Here is a 23,512-nt window from a genome sequence, read left to right as displayed (position 1 = left end):
AGGGGAGAGCCAAGAATTGCTACCCTGATATAATGTGGAGATTCTGGGATACCAGCACAGCTTTTCTCCACCGGATTTCCCAGAGGAAGAGCTGCTCTCTTCCCCTGGATCTTCAGAGGAAGACTACACCCTTTCTACAGGATCCCTGCTGCAGCAGAACCTGACACTCCAGGAGAACTGCAGCCACAATTCCAACTGAACTGCTACCAACACCTTGACCAACAGGATATCAGGTTGTATTCTGACTCTGTCAGTGTTGTTTTAGTTTACTGCTTGCTTATTTTATCATTTTATTTTCTTCCCTATTAAAGAACTGTTATTCCTGCTTCCATATTTTTTGCCTGAGAGCCCCTTAATTTAAAATTTGTAGCAATTCGGAGGTGGGGGGGTGGTTTACATTTTCTATTTCAGGGGAGGCCCCTGCCTTCCTTAGCAGACACCTGTCTTTCCAAACCAAGACAGACACCCAGACAGAGCAGTCAGATAACCTCACAGGCACATCTCCGTGTTGATGAGCCACAGAGGTTCTCCACATCTGCTACCCCATTTGGGGCACAAAGCAGGACAGAAATCTTCACACCCAGCTCTGCTGTAAGGGCAGCTCCTGACAGGCGAGGCTTGTGGTGGGGATGACTTTCCTTACACACTAATCTGCTACTGATTAGCAGGTAAGATTTCCATCACACCAGGTCTTCTGCAGGTTTGGAACAGGAGCAACAAAATTATCTGGTGGTTATACCCTGCTAGGAAATGCTCACATTTGAACAAAGAATGTTGATTAACTCAAAGAAAAAAATGAGTTAATTGCAAAAAGGGTAGTAAAATAGTTATCAGACCTTTTGGGAGGGGATTAAAAACATCTTTTCAGTGGAAAAAGAAAATCTACTCTTTTTTTGTTTGCTTCTCTTCAACTGTTATTTCTCTTCTCATTTTCTATGGGGAAAAAAAGAGAGATTATCACTGATGGGAAATGAAAAGCACAACAGTTTCATGGAGAAGGAAAGAAGTGTTGTTCCTCTGGCTCTTTTATTTCTTAGTGAAAAAAACATTGTGAAGAAGAGAGAGCAGAAAGAGAAACTCATCATATGCCTTCTGATTTCCCAGATTTGAGTCATACTCTGGGTTTCCCCTACGGAATAAGCCTCCCTTCCAATCCCAAACTGGCACAGAACAAACCAACCAAAACACAGAAACTCTAATGCATTTAATTTGTGCTTTAGATTACCTTTGAGCATTGCTATCTTGATTGTGTGTCTTCTGATATTTTCCAGGCTAGTGACTTATTTAAATTATTGTAGTTATACAGAGGGTTTTTCCAACACTATTTGAAGACTTTCTCACAAGAGTCCCAGGTAGCTGCCAAGGGTCTGGGGAAGAAATGACACCCACCTGCTGCCTCTCTATGTCTTTATTTATGGCAAACTTTGAGGAGCTGGGCTGAAACCAAGCACCAGACTGACACCTGACACCATCACTGTGGAGACTCTGGCTGATTTACACTGGGGAACAAAGCCAAAAATACAACTGTATGAGGAGAAGGAGTTGGCACTGCAGAATATGGATGTGTGCAATCAGCCAGCATGTGAGTGGAGGCAGCCCATTTCGGAACAATAATTTCACTCCTCCTGTACCTTTTTCATTTTCTACGTTAACAGAAAAATCTCTAGTAGCTGCTACCTGCTGTTAAAAACGTCACATTTCTCAAGGTCATTGACACAGAGAAAGTGAAAGATCTGCCTCTAAGCTTGGATCTCAATTACCCTACTACAAACCTTAAGTGATGACATGTGCCTCGCAGCTGACAATGCAGTACTTTATCAAAACTTAGTACTGTTCTGAGGGAATCTTCAAATGTTGTTGGCACCAGGGACTTGCTTTGGTTTGTGGTGCTGGTTGTTGGAGGTGGGGGCTTGGTTTCAGGCATCTGATGTTGCTGTCATGGAAGCATCTTAGTCTGGGACAAGAAAGGCCAAAACGCTGCTTGGGTTGCACCCAAAATTCCCCATGAACCGGCCCCATCCCAGCAAGGGATGGAGCTTGACATTTTATTAAAAGTCCCAAAGATGAGCAGAAGGAGAACTGAAGTGGCTTTACTGTAGCTTTTTCCTTTCACAAACTCCAGGCTAAGAAATAAGACAATGATAAGTATTGTCACCAGCTGGATCATCTACAATCATCTATTCTTTTGAAGGAACCGTGCAAAAAGAAAGGACAGATTTGCTGCTGGTGTTGGCCAAGTGTAGTATCTGATCTTAAAAGTTGAATATCTGATATGTCCTTGGTGAGAGGATTTTATATTAAACAGACTTTGGGGCATGGGATTGGACGTGGAGCTTGCTCTCTCTGCTTCAGGCATTGCCCCAGTACTGCAGTGACTCTGGGAATGGTGCACTGGTAGGTTTGAGCTGCACCAAACAGAAGGTCAAAGAAGGTGAATTTTTCTCTTTACTCTGCCCTCATGAGACCCTACCTGGAGTTCTGCATCCAGCTCTGGGGTCTCCAACATAAGAATGACATGGACGTGTTGGAGCAGATCCAGAGCAGGGACACAGAGATGCTCCAAGAGCTGGAGCCCCTCTGCTCTGCAGACAGGCTGGGAGAGCTGGGGGTGTTCAGCCTGGAGAAGAGAAGGCTTCAGGGAGAACTCAGAGCTTCCAGTGACCAAAGGGGGCTTGTAACAGAGAGAGAGCAGCTTTTTTATATGAGCATATAGTCATAGGAAAAGATGAAATGGTTTTAAACTAGAAAAGTAAATTTGGATTAAATGTTAGGAAGAAATTCTTCCCTGTGAGGGTGGTGAGGCCCTGGCATAGGTTACCCAGGGAAGCTGAAGGCCAGGTTGGACAGGGCTTGGAGCAACCTGGTTCTAGTGGAAGACATCCCTGCCTATGGCAGGGGGGATGGAATCACGTGGACTCTAAAGCCTCTTCCAGCCCACAGCATTCTGTGACCCCAAGTAATGCACATGCATGGCAAATACAGAAAACACCTTTAGCTGCTCACTGACAAGCTGGTGCTGGATTCTTTCCCCTTGGGCAGCAGCTAAGGCCAACCAGGCAACAGGAAGAAAGCTGGCAGGAACTGCAGGCCACACTTACAGAAGGCCTTCTGAGGTTCCACAAGGAGCTGTCTTGGTCACAACAGGCTCTACCAGGTCCTGCATTACCCATCAGTACTGCGGGAAGTCTGGCTTCTTGGTGTGTTGGCATGAAGTCAGGCTGCATTCAGGGTGAGATGGCCCAAAGCATGGCACTGCAGTGTTGTCAGGATCCTGAGGTGTATTGGTTGGATCTCCAGATTAATTAATGTGCTGTGAAATGCCTTGTGGCAGTGCTGAATGCTGATCCTCAGCAGAGGCAATCTGATATTCAGTAGGAGAAAACACTGATTTCGGCCTGGCTGAGATTTGCCATGCACAGTCCCAAATTTGTCCTTTGTAATATAAAAGCAAATAGCAAGGAGAAAAAAACCAGACCACTTGCCCAGCACTCCTGCAGCCCCCTCTGCAGTCACCTTTGCCCATCTCAGAGGGAGGTCATTCATGCCTATCTTTCATTATGAAAAGTATTAATCTCCACTCATGTGAAGAACAAAGGGACCTACAGTGGGCTTTGCATCAAGCAAGGAAAACCAAGAAAAAAAAAGTAATATTTCATTTTATACATCGTCAGTCACAGGCTACTAGTTTTTTGTAGAAGAGCTGACAGTAGCTGTGCCAGACCCAGAAGGGACTTGCTGTAGACACAGCTTGTTAGAAATGACCAGGGAGCTGTGAAAACTCACCTCCTTTGAAATCGGTATGAAACAGTTTGATTTTTTGCACCATTTAATATGGGCTCAGCAGGAGCTGGAGATGGGTGCCAAAGTGAAGCCAAGCAAAAATCACTCAGATGAGCCTTCCCAATGCCTCTGCTGCTCGCCAGTGCATTTGGTTACAGAAGCGTGAATTCCTTGTTCTGGTGCCAAACATATTGCTATGGGATGAGTAATTGTGCCAGTCATCACTTGAGCTAGGCAGACACTAACACCATGCAGTATTGCACACAGCTCCCCCAGCCCTTCCCACTCTGGTATCTCTGTAGTGGTTCTGTTAATAATATTGCTCAAAGCACTTTAATTTTAAACATTGTCCAAGATTTAAAAACAAAAAAATTAAATCCCCAAAATTATATTTTCAGAGCCGGGGAGGTGATCTTTCTTAAGTCAAGCTCTTTGCTCTGACATAGAGAAACGTATTTTTTGCAGATTTAAAAACTGGTGCTTGAAGGAAATTGATTGAAGTGCTCAAGGTTTCCCATGAACAGAAACTGGTTGAATAACAACAGGTTCATTTTCTGGAGCTTAAAAAATTAGTAAAATAAGTAGGAGGGCTTTTTCCTGTGATATTAAATGCATGTATAATAATAAGCAGCATGACTAAAGAATAATTTTGTCAGCATTTCTGTTGTATCATATCAGATCTTTTTTAATATTTATCATTTCCATCTTACATTATATCTCAGGAAGAAACAAGATGCCAGATCCTAATTTCCACTCTTAAATCTGTTCTGCTTAAATCAAATTAGGCTTACTCATAACAACTCAGTACTTCACATTTCTTTTCTCAGTGCAGAAACCTAAATCCCTTTCTGCTTGCCTTTCTAAAAAGAGCTCAAATTATTTTCTGAGGAAAATCAATCCAGAAATACAGATTTGTAATGGAGGAGATTGTATCTCTTCTTTTTCATCTGAGCAAAAATGGACAAAAAATTATAAATAAATTATTAATATTGGAAATGGCTTTAATGATCAAAGAACTGGGGAAAGAAGAAGGACAAGTGAAGATTTCAGTCATAGCTTTGTGGGAACATCACCCACTGCTTTTCCTCTGCACAAGGATTTTCATTAGAATATGTCCTTGTACTAATTGTAATAGGACTTTTCTCTCATTTATCTCATGAAAATGTTATTGAGAGGAATGGCAGATTTGTCTTTACAAACAAGCTGTGGGTCTGTTGGTAGATAAAACTAGCACTGGGAGATAAAAGAAACAATGGGAAGGATTCCACTGATTGATGAATGGAAAAAGATATTTGCTTTTACAAATAAACTTCAGGTTTTCTGATAAATGAAATTGGACATTGAAAGATGAAACAAACAATGGGGAAAACCCCTAAATTCCATAAGAATTAAAAATTAAAAGGGGGGTTATACATTAGAGGGAAGTCTTTGGGATCAGGCATATTGGGAAGTCTGTACTTCTCAAGTACTTCAGCCAGTGGGGAAAGAGAGAGGGAAATGTGCCCAGGAAATCAGGATAAAAAGGAGGCTGTGTCCTCCAAAAAACTGAGACACCCCAGGGGAAATGTCCCATGCCCTCTCCCTTTATTCAAATAAAGTAAAAGGGCTCCTCTGTCTCCTTTTTGGACATAAACCTCTGATGTTTGTGGATTAATTTTCCTAACATTATGATTGCTATTCCAAAGGCAGACAGCATTTTGGCAAAAAACAACTTGGCAACAGGGGGAGACTAAAGACCACTTGCTGTTACATAATAGTGATGTGAATTTGAATGCAACAGGGTGCCACAGAAATAGAACTGTCCATATCTCGCCCTCCATATACATAAAGGACATAATTTCCTCCTAAGAAATAGATTCAAGTAATATACTAGAATTTGCCACATCTAACTATGTGCCTTTTTTGTAGCTAATACCACATCTGAAAGAAAGATGACTGTGTGCCACCACTGGGAAAAGCTCTAAGCAGAACAACCAGACAAAACAGCCTGCAGCAAATGGGTCCCCATGCATTCGGAGTGAAATTCAGAGAAATGAAACAGGTTGTAAGGCAAAAAAACACCAACAAACAAAAAACAAACACGTTTGGGTTATATAAAGAATGAATTGTCTCCAAAGATTTGTGTTCATTTCTTTGGCAAGATGCTCTTTCTGAGAGCAATGTCTCAATGGAATGTCCATCTGTTCCCTGATGATTCAGGACTTCAAGCTGCTCCCAATGGTAAACCATTCCTCACTCTGTCTATATTCCAACTTAAATCTTAAATGCTGTCATTTTTGGATCCAGCACATTTCCAGCTAAAACTAGTTTCTACTATAATTTATAGTCTTATTTCTACAGTGGATTGAAGGTTCTTTGAATTGCAATTGAAAATATGCTGTTTATCTTGCTCATGTAGAAGTCCAGTGGTTGTCTGCCTGAGACATGGTGAGCTCGTCTATCCAGGAGAATGCCTTGATTAGCGTAGGAGTTTTACACAAACCACTTGTGATACTCCTTGCTGGTAATTTCATGCAAGAGGCATCACACCTCCTATCTGGGGACTGCTCCACCAGAGTCAGGGAAAAAGGTGCTGGATGCTGCATAAATGTCTTTCTATGTGGTTCTTCTGGGTGAAGAGCCCAAATATTTCTCATTTCCACATGACCCTTATTTTTCAAAATTTTTCAAAATGTGCAAATCAGGCTCCCACAGTGGGGTTACCAAGATATCCACACTGCTTAAAATGCAAAAAGACACCTCTTGGGACTGTCAAAGACACCTAAATCCCACCAGTTTAAGAGATTGGAGTGTACTCTATTTGGAAGATTTTATAAATCCCAGCAATGTCACTCTGAATTTCTAAGCCTGCATTGCTTTTTCCAGGACAGTGCCTGGTTTCTGCTACATTTTCTGATGGTTTGGGCTTACTTGCCATTACCGGAAGATTACCCTGGTAGTTAGACTTTCCTTTCTAGGCTAAGGAGGAGATTGTTTTACACGATGCCTTTCATCTCCTCTAATATGTGCCATATTATCCTCTTGATTTCTTCCATCTGGGCAAATCTTTTGTTGACCTCACCTGAAATCTAAAACCTTTCAAAATAAGCTCTTCCAGTTTTGTTCTCTGATCTAGTAATGGTGGATGTGACTGGAAGGTCAGAAGTCTGAGATTAGTCCTGACCTCACTCTTGGGCTCCACACTGGCAGTAGGTTAGAAGCTTTGAACTTGGCATCCTGAGAAGTTGTTATTGCTACCTAACAAAAATCAGCTCACCCTCGTGTCTGGGGAGGGTGTGGGGCAAAAGATACGGGAGGTGGATTCCTTCAAAGGGTGAAGCTTTTCCACACAGCATGACTCGGAGACAGGAAGGGTTTAAAGCAAGGTAAAATCTTGACAGATTTTACTCCTAAAATACAGCCCAGAAATGCTCTTAATTGAATCCTAACTGGGTTAGATGATGTGGACAATGAATTTCACTTTAGCTTTTACTTAAAGGGGGTGAGCTGCCAACCTCTCATGAAAACTGAGTAGAGACCAGATTTCTGCACTGATTGGGTCTCGTATTTTACAAAGCCAGAAACAAATGAAGTCAGGCTAACATGAATATTTAGTATATAACCCTAACAGACAAGATCTTCAGGGTCATCTGATTGCTATCAGAGGCAACTGCTTTGACAAAGAATGTATTCAAACATATCAGCCTCCATCTGAAGAGAAAATTTTTCCTTTAATGCTAACTTTTATCACTCTCTGTTTTTAGTCTGGAGGAAGGAAGCTACTGCAAACTTCTCTCTGTCAGACTGTGAGAATGTGTGTGCTTGTGTCTGTCCACTCCCACTGCAACAGCATCTGACTCTGTTGGCCAAGCTCAACCATTCCTGCAGGAGATTAGAGGCCAAAAAGGTTTTTTTCTGGTATCCTCCTGAGAGCAAAGGCTTTCTAGTCAGTCAAGCAGAGAGGCAGACCCATAACCACATCTGAAGCCAGACAAACACAACCTGAAAACAGAGTCTGCTTTTTTAAAAGCACAGCTATAAAATGGGAAAGCCTTCAAGCGGATTTTGTGTCTTCTTAGGCAGCAGACTTAGTCAGCCTCAAAATACAAATCCAGAGGAAACCTGGCTCCTTTTGATCCAGAACTACCTATTTCTTAGATTTTAAAGTCATAGTGGGCCATAAGCTCATCTAGTCTGAGCTCCATATAATATGGACTATAAAATTGCATACTCCAATAAGGAAGGCAATAACTTGTGCTTGGCTGAAACCAGTGTTCCAGCAGGCATCTGCTCACAATTTGAAAGTATCTGAGGAGGAACACTCTACTACTTTCATTGGTATTTTGTTTCAACACCTAATCATTCCCACTGTTAAAGCTCTTTTTGAAATGAAATGTGTCTGCTTTTGGGTTCCAGCCTTGGACCTCTGATAGACTACAAGGCTCTGTTGCCTCTGGCTCTTTTCTCCTGAGGACAAACTTCCACCCTTTCTGAGCCTCCTCTTGCCCTTTCCTTGGTAAGTGAAGCAGGTGAAGATCTACCATGAGATTTGGTTTTTTCCAAGCTTTTGAAATTTGTTGTGACTTTTCGCTTTTCTGAAGGGCCTTTCAGAATATGTTGACATAATAACAGCTTGGACAACTTACAAAGTAGACTTTTATTGATAAAGTCAGTGCACCTGAGGGAAAAGGGTGAGGGGTGAAGAGACAAGAATTTAAACAACCCAGGAGTTTAATTTCTGTGTCTGGTGGGGACATTTGACAGTGTTAAAGTGTTCATGTGTTTCGATAAGCATATCTCCTCTTCTAAAATTATTAAGTCAGAAACTAGTTTTCAGCGGGAGACAGAGGAAGAAGCTCGTTCAGGGCTCACAAGAGGTTTCCAATAATGATGGAGAAGGGTTGAGGGCACAGGTATGATAATGTGATATTCTCATGGCTTGCTGAGCATGTCCCAGCAATGGTGGCTCATACAGTTTCACTTCTGGAGTTCTTCTGGCTAGATCTCCTGCTCTAAAGGATGTCCAAATTCAACTGCAGTAGAAAAGAGTGCACAGAGGCTATGCACAATCAGTCTGATGGAGTTCATGGAAGGCGAAAAGCAGAAGTGGAGTATTTGTGGAGACTAAGTTCAGCTCCTCAGGCCCTCACTTCCTGGAACAGTGATAACACAGACTGTAAATCACTCCTTGCATGGTTTTCATTTTTAAGTTCTGCTTTAAAACAGAAAACCTACATCTGGTGGAAGAATAAGCCAAATGTAACAGTGGCTCTTGGGGTGTGGTGGTAAAGCAGCAAAAAAGCAGTATCCACCTCACTGTGGATGAGGAACCACATATTGGAACCTTCCTCCACATTCAGGACACTGACCACCCACAACAGCTTCCTCCATCACAGGTCACCAGCAGATGGATCACGGGATACACAGATCAGTATTGGTGCCCTTGCCCAGGGCCCAGCTCTGGCTTTCAGCATCTGATCCCATCTACAGCCCGGTCCTCTGGATGGGAATATAGCAGCTAATGTCAGAGACAGCATTCCCAGGAGCTTCTTCATCACAGCCACCACCAGAAAGCAAGCTGAGCCCTAAGAGGAAAAACTATGAGTCAGAAAGAGAAATCAGTTCAAATAGGTCAGGGGAAGTCTAGACTGCAAAGATGCAGCATGTCCCTCACTTAACAAGGGTTTTTTCTCCTTGGTTTGGGAGGTTGTTTGAGGGTTTTTTTGCACTGGAGGGGAGCAAACAATGTTGCTGACCGGCAACAGGTCAGCAACAAACAAATGCATGTGTTGTGATTCTTGGGTGTCTTGTTCAGGGCCAGGAGGTGGACACAATGATCCTTGTGGGTTCCTTCCAACTGAGGACAGTCTATGACTGTATCATTTTATCTCTGTCTTTCCAAGTATTCTGCTGAGTGAGCATGGGCAAAGAAAACAGGAACCTATCCAGCACGTTGTGACAGCCTGATGTTATTGTCTCACTAGGATATACCAGAAAATCATCCTCGTGCTGTCCTGCAGATCCTTTTTTTTTTTTTACTCCTTCTCCACTTTCTGTTTGTGGGTCTGCTGAGATGAGATTGCCACACATCTCCCTGATTTAAAGCATGGGAGATCCAAAATGAAGAGAAATTTGGATTTTATGGGACTTTGGCCAACAAACTCTTCCAAGTGCTGTGGCACTGACCTATATGAAGTGTGTAAAACAGCACTAACAAGGAGAGGGAGAGGGTTAACCTTTGTTACAGAATCCATAAATCACCATTGAGAGAGTGGAAATTGAGTAGCAATTCTATGGCTGTAAAATCCAGACACTACGCTAGGCTGACAAAACACCAACACTGGAAATAGTAGATTTTCACAGCCCAAAAGAAACTCAATGGCTTTCTAAAAGTATTAAAGTGTCTGCAAGGTGATCTTGGCAACTTTAGCAAGCTTCCTTTCACACCTCAGGGAAAGAGGCAAATTTTCCCCATTTTGTCCCCCCATTCCTGTCAGTTCAGAGGAAGGCAGAGGCTTCTGCCCAGCTCCTCCTCATGAAGTAGAAGTGACAGTCCATGAGGACATGTATTTGCTGCCATCTTGCCCATGCCCACGCCACCATTACCAGTGCAAATAAATTTCTCTCCATCATGATCTCTTAGTCACAGAGTCACACTATCATCTTGGGCATCCCTAGCTCTGCTGCATTTATTGTAGTTGTTGGAGGTTAGGGTTTTTTCTTTTGTTTTTCTCTTCTCTTAGGAAATTTACCCCCATATTTGTTGCTAAGGAGCAATAACTAGCGGGTACTCAAGGGAGAGAAAAGGAGCTGCCAGACTCAGGGGAGGAGGGCATCTGGCTGCATGTCTCACATCCCAGGGTTTCTCGTGGAGGGGCAGAGATACCACAAGAACTGGGCTGGGGAAAAAAGGCTCTGGGGCAGCCACTAGTTCTCTTTTGCTCTCGGCTTTGGAGGAGGATGGTCCAGCTCCTTGGAGGAGGGAATTCCCTGCCACCACCGCAGTGCAGCCTGGTCCTGCTTCCTCTGCCGTAGATGAGCCTTTGCTGATGAATGCAGCTACTGAACAGGGACCTTATCAATACCTCACTAAAAAGCAGGGTTTCCACCATCTGCTGGAGCGCCTCAGAGGAAACCCTGGGATCCCAAGCCTTTTCCCCTCACAGGGAGCCCTTTCCCTGCCCTTCTCCGGAGCTGCGCTGCCGCCTGCAGAGTTTCTGATAGATGAGATGTATCAGATGTACCACTCCGGGTCCTTGCTCATCCCTGCCTTCCCAGCTTGCTATCCGAGGTTCCTGCTACAGCTCCTTTCGTTATCCAGAGGGTTCACCAGGATCAGCTCCGGGCAGTATTCTCATCGCCCAGCTGGGGCTGGGCCGGGCCGGGCCACCTTAAACATTTCAGGAACAGTTTCCATGACAAGAAGGACTTCATGAATCCTCAGAGGCGTGTGAGGATGGTGCTGGAGTGGAAAAGGCAAGGAAGGAAGGGCTGCCAGTGAGGTCGGGAGGGCTAACAGGTATAAAACCCTTCTGCATGCCATGCTGAGGCACAGGTTTAATTGTTATGAATAAGATGTTATCAATATTTTTTAAGGTTGCAGAGTTAAACAAGTTGAACCAATTGCTGTTGAATTGAAGGTTACCTGCATGTTGCAGCCACTTATTGTTAAGAGTTCTTCTTCAATTACCTGTTAATGGTTGGTGTTTAAGCCATTGTCCCCCCCTGATGCTTGCCAGGGGTGACACCAGACCCCGCAGGTAGCAGGGGGGGAGTGACATCAGAGCTAGTATGCAGATGAGAATGCATTTCACCAGATTTTGCAATGTTCCAGGAAAAAAAACCCTAAAAACAACGAGCCAACCTGGAATTAAGAGACCTAAGTGATGTCTAAAGATGAGGAACTTAATCCAGCATCTGCTAAGATCCTTTTACTTCTGAAAAGGTCTTAACTAGAAAGAGGACCTGGAATGTTAGACCGAAAAGGCGGAATCTCCTAATCTCTCGTGAGGACGGAATCCCCAGCTCTGCCTGCAGACCAGCAGACACAGCTGCATCACCCTCCTCCTCTGTGCCACTCCTGGGAGCACCGGCGGCGTGGGCGCGACCCGTCGGTTTCTCCCCACCTGAGCTGATTCTTTTTAATAAGGGCATTAAAAAGGAGAAAGCTTTCCTGCCCTGTTTGTTTCATAATGGCTTTCTCTGTCTATGGCAGGTCGCTGTTTAGTTGGCTGGCGCTGTGCTTTATTAGGGTTGTTCCCTGAGATGTGGATATGGTAACGCAATGGTTTATAAATCTTTCGCTTCTGAGTCACTGTGTGTGGAGCTCGCAAAGGACACAAAGGCCTTCAGCTGCTCCTAGATGTATGTGCTGTAGAAACACCCAAACTGCGTGAAAAAAAAAAAAGCAGACCGTGTTACTGGAACGCAAAAGTATTTAACCATTTATGATTTATGCCAAAATATAATGGCATAAACTGGGACCATCCCATTTGAAGCAGCTGCACTTAGCGAGCCAATTCCCTGACAGCAGATGATGTTAAACCAGGGCTCTCTCCCTTGCAAGCTGTTTTGTGAGCTGTGACACCAAAGTCCATCTCGGTTTCAAGCTCTGTGTGAACATTGTGTCAACCCCAGCTCCAGCCAGCTCATGCTCATAATATTTCCAGCAAGACATGCTGGCACTTTACCACATTATTTCATGGTATGCTTTTATTAGTCCAGGTATGTGCATACATTCTGATTTGGTTTGTTTTTTTTTTTTTTTAACTGCATGTCATACATGGTTTTGAACATGAAAGGGAAGGATTTCTTAGCTTTACAGGTTTGGATTTCATCCTGTGGTTTTAGGGTTGTATCTCTTAATAAAAACAAAATGCTGGAGTCTAATCTGTCAAATTAAAGCAAAGACTTACCAAAGGAAAATATGCTTACAAAGTAAATATAGATTAATTTAATTGGTTCCTATTATCACTTCTATTGGAGCCCGCAGCTATAATCTGGTGCTGAAGTAATTAATTGTGTGTGAGGTAGCTACTGTGCCAAAACTTACTTGTAGGAAGTGAAACTCCCAGACTTCTTGGCCTGACTGTTACCCTGTTACCTGAAGCATCTTGGCTTTGGTATTTTGTAGAAGGGAATGAATTGAGTGCCAAGCTCTGCAATCAAGTGCTCAGACAAATACCTTGTTTTGCGAGGTGGTTACAAATGCAGGCGCTTTCCCACGTGGGTGGGGTCAAGATTGCTTTCGGAAGGGAAGTCAGCAGATAGGTTTAGCACTGCTGGGATTGCAGGCACTGTTTTTTGTGTTTTTCTCTGCCTTATTATAGTCTGGGCTTTAATTGCTCTGGGTTTTTTCCCCCTCCCTGCTCTGGCTGTGCAATGAAGGAGCTTTGTCTGGCTGTTTGTGGAGGGGATGGAGAGCAGTGGTGGGTGGAGGATGCAGTGTTGGTACAGGTCTCAGCAGCAGCAGCATTGAGAGCCACCACTCATGGTCTTTCATTTAATTTTGCCAGAACAGTCACTCCTGGAAGCTTGGAATTAGCTCAGGCAGCCCGTCTGGATGAAAATAACCCCAGAGGTGCTACATGGCCATCGCAGGGGCCAGGATGTACTTAAGGTGCAGGAGCTGAAATCAGCTCCAAGCACATGTTCTGCCCCCTCCCCTGCACCTCGTGTTTACAGGGTCTCATGTGCACCTTGTGGCCATGTGGCTTTTGGGGACTGCTTCCATACACACACAAAAATTTTAGAGAAATAAGATGACACCAAAAATACAAGGACTTTGGGATGATCACTGCAAATTCCTGATCAAGATTAGAAACAGACTTTGATAGGTACAAGCCTTTACATGCCAGGACACCAGTACTGTTTCCTGGAGTCTGAAGTAAAATCAGCCAAGACAAAAGAAGTGCTGTATTTCAGCAAGGGCCAGCATCTTCTGTGTGAGTCTGCAGTAGTTTGCTCCATTCCCAGCCCTGCCAAGGCCTCCTTTGTGCATCCTTGAGACTCTCCACAATTTCCTTGTACCTGCATATTTGGCTAATGCAATCTCACATCCCTGGTGGGACAGAGAATTAAAATAATTATTGTTCACAAGCCACGCTAATTCTCCTGAGTGCTCAGGACCAAGGCAGTCCCACGGGATCACAGAATCCCAGATCACAGAATAAACTGAGTTGGAAGGGAGTGACAAGGACCATCAACTCATCAGGGTCCAACTCCCAGCCCTGCATCCCAAAGAGTCACACCACATGCCCGAGAGCATTGTCCAAATGTAAATCCATGGTCACAGTGTCTGTTGTATTTTAGGGAGAAAGTCTCTGGTCACTCAGGAGTCAGCAGGAACCAAGCTCACTCAGGATGGTGTAGATGCACCCCAATGCAAAGGCACCCCAGAAACACGGGTTTGGTCCCCATCCCAACTGCCCAGACCTTCCAAACTGATGGTGGGCGTTTTCCAAGGGCAGCACCTCCTTCCAAAGCCCTGATGGACAACAAAGGAGGCAACCACACAGACAGTTCCAGGTAGTCTCACCGTGAACCACTGAGGCTAGGAATGATTGCAACTCCTGGGCCAGCCCAGGCTGGAGAACCTCATAAATCATGTGGAAGTGCAGAGTTATGAGTTTCCTCAGACAAAGACCACCTATTGCAGTCTGCTGTCGTTGCTGGTGGGAGGCCATGCAGTCCCTGGCAAGCCTGGGAGGGGAGGTCCTGGATGGGGTGATGCAGTTTCTGAGGAGTGCAGATGGACCAACAGCCCTCCTGAGGTGCAGGGCTGGAGCACAGATCAGATGAACATCACTCCCTACCAGTGCTGCCCCAGAGTTAGCAACCTCAGCATGCAAAGTCTTAGCCCTGAAAATTGTCTGGATGTGCCAGTTTTACTCCCGTGAAGACTGGCACTTCAAGCAAAGCAAAAAGCAGCTTAAACTGGAAGGAAAGGCAGGGTGTGAGACCAGCATCAATGGGAGCTCTGTCTGCAAAGAGTCATTACTTGGTGGTGCAAATGCTCCAGGGCTGGGACTGTGCAGTAAAGCAATCCTTGTAATCACTCCACGCCTGAGCTGAGTGACTCAGAGTAAAAATAATTAAATATGTTAATAATTATCAGGGTCCCCTTTGATTAAAACAAATAAAGCTTATGGTGTGTAAGCAAGGAGGAATGTGTGGGCTTGCAGGGCTCATCTCACAAGCAGGAGCTGATAGCAAAAGCAGATGTAGTGCCTGAGTCAGGCACCAAGGGTGCTGGGGGCAGGTTGAGTGCACCCCAGCCAGTGACACCAGTCTCAGGGGTGGTCAGGTTCCTGCTGTAGCTGCTGCCCCCATCCTTGTTCCCTTGATCTGTCTCAAGGCCAGAGATGAAAAAGGGGAGTGGAGGCATGATATCTCCACCTCTCCTCACACCCAAGTGGGAGACATGCTGGGTTTTGGGAAACTGGACCTGGAACCAGCATGATATGAATTGCTGAGGGAAGGTGGGAAGCAATTTTGGAAGGGGAAGAAAACATTAAATACAATTAACTGCACCTTGAAGCATGTTCTTTCAGGAGCTCTGGGCACCTGATCAGTGGAGGAAGGCACCTCTAAAGGGAGAGTTAGGTCTCACACAGATTTAGTTGGACTTCTGAGGCGCCCAGAGGAATGCTATGTTCATGGATTAGATGGTGGCTTCAGTGCAGTGATTGTCAAGTGAAGCAGTGTCAGGAAAGGACACTTCTGGTCTAACCCTTGCCAAAAAACTGGTGCTGCTTGAGATGAGATATGGTGACTGCTGTACTGAGTTTGGAAGGCAACTGCAAAGCACTAAAGCAGAGACATTCACGCCCAGACAAACAGCCCCTGTGGTCCTTGCTCCCCATGGGGCACTTGGAGCCAAAGGCAGCATCTGCACCCACTGATTGTTATGGACAGCAGTGCTCTGTGTCACATTCTGGAGATCTGCACCTGTGGCCAAGGGAGGAGATGGCGTTGGTGTGGTGGTGCTTTCAGAGGAGAGTGTGGAGCTCCTCTCCTGTGCTGGAATGTGGCCAGAGCAGGCAGGCTGCAGGGCACTCATAGCAGAGTCTGGAGGTGCTTTCCAAGGCTGTTTTGATCTCTCAAGTGTACGGGTGATAAGAATCAGCATCCAACAATACTGGAAGGGCCTTTATAGACAAAGCAAAACATGCCTGTGAGGCCGGAGGGTGAGTTCAAATCATATCACACCTGAGATCTGTGATGCTCTTGGGAAGGAATACCACAGCTTCCGGGTAGGGTGTGTTTTGCACATAGTGCTTGCATGGCAGCACACAGCACCTGTGCTGTAACAGCATGGCCATGCTGACTGCCAGGAGCAGGAGAGGATCCATCTGCCTCAGCGTCACCACAGGAAGGCAAACTCAAGGCTGAGTGGAGTTGCAGCCACTGCATGAGCAAGTGTGGCATCCCAGGGTAGAAATGCTCTTTGTATCCCAAAGTATTTTTAATCCTGGGATAGAGCTCATGTGAAACACAGGATTCAAGCTGTCCTCTCTGCATATGCAGTGTCCCTGTTCATGGGCAGATGCAGATTTTCCACTGGAATGCACCCCCTCTGTGGCAGTCTGTGAGTACACAGCAAAGCATTGCAGTCACTAGGGAGAAGAAGCAAGAAAAAGAACCAGGTCCACTTGAAACCAAGGAGGAACCTGAGGATATTCAGTGCATTCCTCCTCCCTGGAAGTCAGCCAGAGCCTTGGACCTCTCACACCTTTGCAAGCCCAAAAGAGAGCCAAAGACAGAGAGCAAAGAATGCTACTCACAAACAGCAGACAGCTCTCCAACCTTTTCTTCCCACTAGTGGAGGTGGGGCATGCAGAAGGAGGGTGGCCACCACCACCATCTTCTGCCACATGGTCTGTATCTGTTAGTTTGCATCCTGCTGCCTCACTAATAAAACAAGCAATATCCTTGAAGTGCTTTCCTGGGGGAGAAGCATAAAATGCATTTGGAGTTAGTTTATTTTTTTAAGCCCTATTTAAGAAAAGGAGAGGAAAGGGATCCCTGCAAGGGGCGCACTTGCTAACATGAGATCACAACATGCTTGACTTCATTTTCTTCTCCCACGGTACCTCACTGACCCCCTGGAAGGCAAAACATAAGAGGGGCTAGGTGATGCAGCTAAACCGTGTGTGAAGCAGCAGCTCCTTAACATGTGGTTGTAGTTATGCAGCTGGGGAGCGGACACATATTTTGGGAAGACACGTAGCCAGGACACAGCTAGCTGTGATCTGACATCCAGGGTAACTGCGCCACCTCATGGTTCCCGCAGTCAGAGCCCAGAGGTGGGTGTTCATGGTGTGACTCTGTTCACTCAGAAGCATCTTCACAGCCGCAGCTTTATTCACTGCAGTGAATAAACACTCATTTCAGAGTGTTTTTCTCCTAAATTTGTCTTCGAACCAAGATACCAGCCTGGCCTTGAACACTTCCAGGGATGGGACAGCCACAGCTTCTCTGGGAAACTTATGCCAGGGCCTCACCACCTTTGCAGTCAGGAATTTCTTCACAACATCCCACCTAATCTTCACAAAATCCCACCTAATGGTTCCTTCTGGCAGTGGGAAGCCATTCCCTCTTTTCCTGTCGCTCCATGCCCTTGTGTAAAGTCCCACTCCAGCTCTCCTGGAGCCCTTTTAGGTCATGGCAGGGACTCAAAGCTGTCCCTGGAGCCTTCTCCAGTCTGAACACCCCCAGCTCTCCCAGCCTGTCTGCAGCCCTTGGAACATCTTCATAGCTTCCTCTGCACTTGCTCCTGCAGCTCCCCTTGTTTGATGTTGGGGGCCTCTCTTTTCCTCCTGGTACTTACCAGGCTCAGTGAGCACTGCTGTTCAGTGCGAGCTGAATGCTGGGCTCTGATGTCCTGTTAGAGCTGCCTGGGGGTGACGGCTGCTCTTACAGAAGCAAAATTCAGCTTTGGGAAAGAGATTTTACCTGCTTTGTTTGTAAATGCTATCCCAGGAATCACCAGGAAAGTTCTTTGGATTAAGTCAATTTATCAAAAGAGTGGGTTACCTGCAGTTTGGAAATCTCACCTCTGGTTGGACCCAAATACAATACAGAAAATGTGAACAGAACACTTACAAAGCATAAATGTAGCTGTCCCTGTGTACAAACTCTTCACAAGGCAAAGGAGGAATTGGTTGGCAAAACAACTGAAATACCACCAAAGGAACCTATTTCAGGATATTTGAGAAGCCATTTACTCAAAATCTTTTCTACATCCTTGCCTTTACCATCCACCATGGATACGATCTCTCACTTTGAATTCCGTGGTTCCTCCTGGGATGATGCACTAGGGACAGTTGTAAAGCAGAGAGGAGTGACTGACTGCTCACCTGCTGCCAAACTCCTTGACTTCATGCTTTGAGCAAAGTCATGATATGAAAGGTGTCCTTAGAAAGTTGGGAACATCAGCCCCAAGTAAAAGTGATCCAGTAAATACTGTTCTGCTTTTTCTCACTCCTCCCTTGACAGCTTTAGAATTAAGTTCCTAAATACACTTAATATGCATGAAACAAGAGAACTGAACAAACACATAAAAACTGTGACCTCTGCAGCTCATCTTAGCAGAACATCTTCTAAGGCAGGCATTTAAGCATCACAGTTGTCCAGCAAAAATAGACATGGCTAAGGTCTGCCCCCTAGTCCGATGGGCAGATGAGATGCAAGGTTCTATACCTATATTGCTAATCTCTGTTTCTTTACAGAACAGGTTGGTCATGTCCATTCTCATCACCAGGAATGCTGTTTGGCTTGTGCAACTACAGGACTGTTTGGGACTGTCCAAAGCTGTTCCAGAGACCTTGCATAAAATTTAACTGTACAGTCAGATGTGATCTGTACATCCATACTGTTTATTAGGATGGATGTAGCCAGGAAATTTTATTTACTTGAAAGAACAATGGTGCCACAGCCTCATCAGTGAACACTAGTCAGATCTTACTACAGGAATAAGGGTCAAGGGGTCAGATTGAGCTCAAGATGTTGTCTAGAAGCAAAGAGAGACAAAGAGAGAAATGAAAACCTAATTGGTATTATTATTTATGAGGAGGAGAAGGAAGAGGTTTTTTTAAAAATCCTCAGTTTCGTATCTTTTTCCTTTTATGTTCTACTTAGGGCCTTCTCTGTCAGTATACCAGGCATGCAAATATCCTGCACAATGCCTATCAGCATCTATCTGGAATCAGCTGCAGAATGGGTGAGCTGACAGGGACTAGAAAAAGTGTGTCACATTCCCATTTGAGTTCCAGCTCTTTGCTCTAATTTAATGAAGCAATGAGCCAGTTCAGTGTCTTCATGCCAATGGCTGTAACATCCTCTGTCTATCTATGATCAAAGGAGTCCAGGCACCACAGGCTTTGGAGCATGTTGTGAGAACCACTAAATGGAAGTCAATGAGCTGGACAAATAATTAGATCAAATTAGGTAATTAAGGTAGACTCAACCAGACTTCAAATAAAGGAAAAATCCCCATGTAACTCCTCTTAAGTGCTAAGGGCATTATCAGTTTTCTAGGAAAAAGCACAGATAAAGCCATTTAATTCTGTGGATAACCAGTGATTTAAGGGTTTTGTATGGTGTTTGACTATTTGATTCCTGGAAATAGTCTCAATGCTGCAGCATGATTTGCACATCAAACCTCACTAGTTTTTTCACTTGGTGTGCCACAGGAGCTCATGCAGCATCATCTCTGTCCCCTGGGACTTGTCAAGCATGTCAATGTCACAAACTCTTTGGGTCACTACTGCTATTCTCTGCTTTAAGACTGAAACTGAGGAGTGGAAGTGTGGAGTGCATTACTTTACCTGCAGGGTGGGAAAGTATTCCTTTGCAATTCAGAGCAGTACTCAGTCCTATGCCAAGTTTTGCCACTGGCCCAAGTCATAAAAAAGAAGGCAAAGAGAATAAATGTGAAAGGCAGAAAAGGGATTTGCACTCAAACACACATCAGCTTTAGGCACAGCTTTTCCCTTAGTGGGAGCACGTAAAGAGAGGAGATATCCACACATCCTCCCATTCTCAGGTCTGTTATTTGGGATGCCATATCAGGCTTGGGGGCCAGCCCAAGCTCTGGATCCCACCTTCTAGTCCAGCAGCTACTGGTATTACCCTTAGGCTGAGTGTGCTGTCATATTTGTTCAGAAGATATGTTGACCATTTTTGTCACTCCTAGAATTTATATCATACAGTTGTTTGTCAAAGCTCCACCTATCCTGCACAGCACTTCCTTTCTGATAATTGCTACTGAGATACAGAGCTATTTAATGGAAAGGGGAGAAAACTCTCACCATTGTCTTGAGGAAAGTCTGTTAAAACATGAACTCTGATATTTTCTTCCAAGCTCCTCCCCTGCAGTAGGCTTCTGAGCATCCCTGGAATTTCCTTGCATTTGGACACTGTCCTGAACTGTCGTGGGAAAGATACTGAGATTGGGAAGGTGCCATTTGGTGTTAAAAGATTCTCAGTTTTGCCGAGAATGAATGGAAACACAGAGTGGTGAGCTGCTCTCAGTCTTCAGCACCTGTGCATATGATATCCAAAAAGAAAAAATTCCCTGGAAATGAGCAAAGAGACCACGAGGGAGATGGGCTATGGAAGATAATAAAAATATTAAAGTAGAAAACAAGTGCTCCAAAATAGGATCAGTGATGGGTGACAGCAAGAGTCTTATTCCCCCTGTGACACTTGAAAAAGGAGGCAGATGAGAAGGTTCTCACTGACTCTTTGTGTTAAGAAGCATTATTGTGCAAAAACAATCCCTAAGGAATTAAAAGTTGCAAGCAGGTTTTGTCACAGCTCGATTTCTACCTTGGTCTCTGCTGTTCACCAGGGAAAGCAGCTCATCCCCTACTCTGTGAGGTCAGCAGGACATCTAGTGGCAGAATAACACTGAAATACACAGGAGAAAATACTGGACTCTGAAGATTTGCTTCATTCTCTGGACAGCTCGAGTATCACCTTCTTACTACCACACATAAACAGGACTGGTTGAGAGCTCAATGATGTATTTTGAACTGATCAGTTGAAAAAAATGTATTGAAATTATGTTTTCCTGTATCTTCCAAACTCCAGCTTTATGGATATAAAACTATATCTATAATCACTATAACTACTGTGTTTCCTGCCTGTCCTCAGCCTACCAAGACACTGTTCACCCTGACTCTCCTTCTTTTTGAGGAATTTGACATATCACGACTGTGTCTGGTTCTGGTTATGTTTTTTGCCCACGTGTGAAGGGTTCTATATGCCACTGCTGCTGGGCTGATTGATGACATCCTGTTATACAGCTCATAAGAATTTTTTTTTCCACCTGTTCTTTCAACAAAACAAAAAAAAATTTAAGAGCTTTTTGTATTTTGGCTTTGATGGCACTGGATTTTGTTTAAACACTCACATTACCTATTATGTTGAACAGCTTTATGCAGCTGTTCGATTTAGTCCCAGTTTGTTCTTCACTGGACACAAACCGGTCACTATTCAGCTCTGGCAGCTGCTTAAAAAAAACCAAAAAAACCAACAACAAAACAACAACCAACCCCCCCCAATCTTTGCAATGGCAATACTGCCATTTTACCTGTGGCGAATCATAGAATCATAGAAAGGTTTGGAAGGGACCTTAAAGATCATATTTTTCTTCCCCCCTGCCATGAGTAGGGACACCTTTCACTAGACTAGTTTGCTCCATGCCCTGTCCAGCCTGGCCAGGCACACTTCTAGGGACGGGGCAGCCACAGCTTCTCAGGGCACCCTGTGCCAGGGCCCAACACCCTCACAGCCAAGCATTTCTTCCTAATCTTAATCTACCCTCCTTCAGTTTAAAGTAATTTCCTCTTGTTTTAGCAGGTTTATAATTTAACTTACCTTCATTAAAATCTGTAGTGTTTACTCTGCATTTATTCTACAGTCAGAGACAATGGTAAATCCATTGAATGCTGCAAGTGAAAGATGTGAACACTGTCTAGGACTATGTAGTCTAACTCTAGGTAGGAGTTCTCACTTTTATGACTTGCAGGGTTCACAAAAGACCTTTGGCCAATAATGGGAGATTGTTGCTGCAACAGAAGGACAGTTGCTCAAAAAAGAGTGGGTTGTGGCCCAAATTATAATGAGTATTCAGCAATGTTCAGTACTGCTGTGCCTAAAGTAAGCAAATCTCTACTCATCACCTTGTCTGTGGTACCCAACTACATCCATGGTGCTTCCCCAACTCATTTGCAACTGAAAACCAGTAAACTGCTGGCTCAGTTTGGAAAAATCAAATTTATGCTTTGAAGCCAATTAGGCATCACAAAGTAAAACACTGAAACACCTAATCACCTTCTGGTTGGGCCAAAGAGACAGCTAAGGATCTTCAAAATATTTGGAATCAGATATTTAATGTCATTCCTTGTCAGTTGTGGAACATTAAAAAGTTTAGAGGGATCAATAGAAAAAGAAATATGAGGGGGTTTTAAATTACCCCTTCAACTGAAGTAGTGACTTTTTAATAGTGATTTTTTTGTGATAGTCACGTTTTCTGCGGGAGTAATTCCAACATTTTAAGTTGCAAAGACCACACTTACTAGTAGTGTCCACATCAAATCCATTAAGCAAAGCAATGAAGACCATTTTTTAATTGTCTGCAACCTCTCTGCTGTGCACACAGATGCTCTGCTGAATACCTTGGTCCTCTCACTATCATTCCTCTTCCTCTCATTTTGACTTGTCACAACCAGCAGAGAAAGTCTCCTCCACCTCAACCACAACTGCAGACAAGGAGACACAGAAAGCCTGCCAAACATCAGCTGTGCAAGCAAAAGAGAACCAATTCTCACAGGGAAAAGGGGGTATCACCCAGAAGAATCTGGGGAGGATGTTCACCTTAGAAGGGGCTGCTGTTGTTCCCTCTCCTGATCTCCTGTGCAAGACAGACTGAAGATCCTGCAGAGAGCAGCAAACAGCAGCCACTCTCCTGGGCCTGCAGGACCTCGAGGCAGGACACTGCTGGAGTGAGCTACAGCCACCCTCCATCCACTAACACCTCTGCACCCTGCTGGAGAACCATGCTATAGAAAAATATCTAATTCTGAAGCCTTCACGTGATAAAGAATCCATCCTGCTTTCTAATGACCTGCTCCAGTGCTAATTAATCACCCTGTTGACAACAACCATCTTCCACCCTGAATATTCCTGCCTTCCCTGTCAAATCCTTGTCTCCAAGCCTGTTAACTCCTGTAGTCCTTCTGTCAGAGACTGAAATGTTATGACTTATGGCTTAAACATTTTTATGAAATATTTTTGCCTGTTATAGCAAAACTGAATAACAAAAGCTGCATGGAAGACCACCACACCCTGATTGCACCTTCTGACTGAGGCCCTGGTCTGCAAGTTGATGGAGAGAAGATAAAATTACTCAGGTCTGGGCTGGGGAGAAGAATACACTCACAGGAGGATCAAGCCGAGCATTTTGGGGTGGAGACGACAGCCCCAGGCTTATCTGCTGCCCAGCTTGCACAGACCCTCACATCAAATTGGGGAGGAAGAGAGGTTTTGGGTGTGTGGTGAAAAAGCCTCTGGTCCGAGGCAGTGAATGCCCATCCTCCACTGGGCAGACCAGCTCAGCTCTGGGGTCACCACTCTGGGACAGCAGAGGGGCTGTCATGGCCCTCAAAGCCCTCCCTACAAAGGGGTTCCCTGACTTTAAACCAGTCCACTGCATGTAATGCAAAATGATGCAACAGATCCACAG

General features: G+C 44.6%; 1 non-coding gene across 1 annotated transcript; it reads left to right on the top strand.

The window, feature by feature from the left end:
• The first annotated feature begins 2,216 nt into the window (after positions 1–2,216).
• On the top strand, positions 2,217–2,397 carry LOC135295672 (U2 spliceosomal RNA). Its single transcript, XR_010357811.1, has one exon. It is a non-coding gene; the product is annotated as a U2 spliceosomal RNA (small nuclear RNA).
• Positions 2,398–23,512: the final 21,115 nt, after the last annotated feature.

This window comes from Passer domesticus, chromosome 2 (genome assembly GCF_036417665.1).
Source record: "Passer domesticus isolate bPasDom1 chromosome 2, bPasDom1.hap1, whole genome shotgun sequence".
NCBI classification, from domain to species: domain Eukaryota; kingdom Metazoa; phylum Chordata; class Aves; order Passeriformes; family Passeridae; genus Passer; species Passer domesticus.
Note: the sequence above shows the minus strand (reverse complement) of the source record. Positions and strands in the feature narration are given on the sequence as shown.